Raw genomic sequence first — 988 nt, 5'->3', positions numbered from 1 at the left:
CCTTGTTTCAGTCATGAAACTTTGAGTGGTTTTGATTAGATCAGAGACCATGGTTGCTAAGTCAGAGGTATTCTGCTTAGAACTCTCTGTCTGTTGCTGAGAAGATGATGGAAAAGGCTTGCTACTGCTAAACCTGTTTCTTCCACCATTATTGTTGTTGAAACCTTGTTGAGGTCTCTGTTGATCCTTCCATGAGAGATTTGGATGATTTCTCCATGAAGGGTTATAGGTGTTTCCATAGGGTTCTCCCATGTAATTCACCTCTTCCATTGAAGGGTTCTCAGGATCATAAGCTTCTTCCTCAGATGAAGCCTCCTTAGTACTGCTTGGTGCATTTTGCATTCCAGACAGACTTTGAGAAATCATATTGACTTGTTGAGTCAATATTTTGTTCTGAGCCAATATGGCATTCAGAGTGTCAATCTCAAGAACTCCTTTCTTCTGACTAGTCCCATTGTTCACAGGATTTCTTTCAGAAGTGTACATGAATTGGTTATTTGCAACCATTTCAATTAGCTCTTGAGCTTCTGTAGGCGTCTTCTTCAGATGAAGAGATCCTCCAGCAGAGCTATCCAAAGACATTTTGGATAGTTCAGAGAGACCATCATAGAAAATACCTATGATGCTCCATTCAGAAAGCATATCAGAAAGGCACTTTCTGATTAATTGTTTGTATCTTTCCCAAGCTTCATAGAGGGATTCTCCTTCCTTCTGTCTGAAGGTTTGGACTTCCACTCTAAGCTTACTCAATTTTTGAGGTGGAAAGAACTTTGCCAGGAAGGCATTGACTAGCTTTTCCCAAGAGTCCAGGCTTTCTTTAGGTTGAGAGTCCAACCATGTCCTAGCTCTGTCTCTTACAGCAAAAGGGAATAGCATCAGTCTGTAGACCTCAGGGTCAACCCCATTAGTCTTGACAGTGTCACAGATTTGCAAGAATTCAGCTAAAAACTGATGAGGATCTTCCAATGGAAGTCCATGGAACTTGCAA

The 988-nt window shown here is 41.2% G+C and overlaps 1 non-coding gene across 1 annotated transcript; it reads left to right on the top strand.

Moving 5' to 3' along the window:
- Positions 1 to 636: 636 nt before the first annotated feature.
- Positions 637 to 744, top strand: LOC112700311 (small nucleolar RNA R71). Its single transcript, XR_003153221.1, has one exon. It is a non-coding gene; the product is annotated as a small nucleolar RNA R71 (small nucleolar RNA).
- Positions 745 to 988: the final 244 nt, after the last annotated feature.

The sequence above is a fragment of the Arachis hypogaea genome, chromosome 6 (assembly GCF_003086295.3).
Source record: "Arachis hypogaea cultivar Tifrunner chromosome 6, arahy.Tifrunner.gnm2.J5K5, whole genome shotgun sequence".
Classification (NCBI taxonomy): Eukaryota; Viridiplantae; Streptophyta; class Magnoliopsida; order Fabales; family Fabaceae; genus Arachis; species Arachis hypogaea.
Note: the sequence above shows the minus strand (reverse complement) of the source record. Positions and strands in the feature narration are given on the sequence as shown.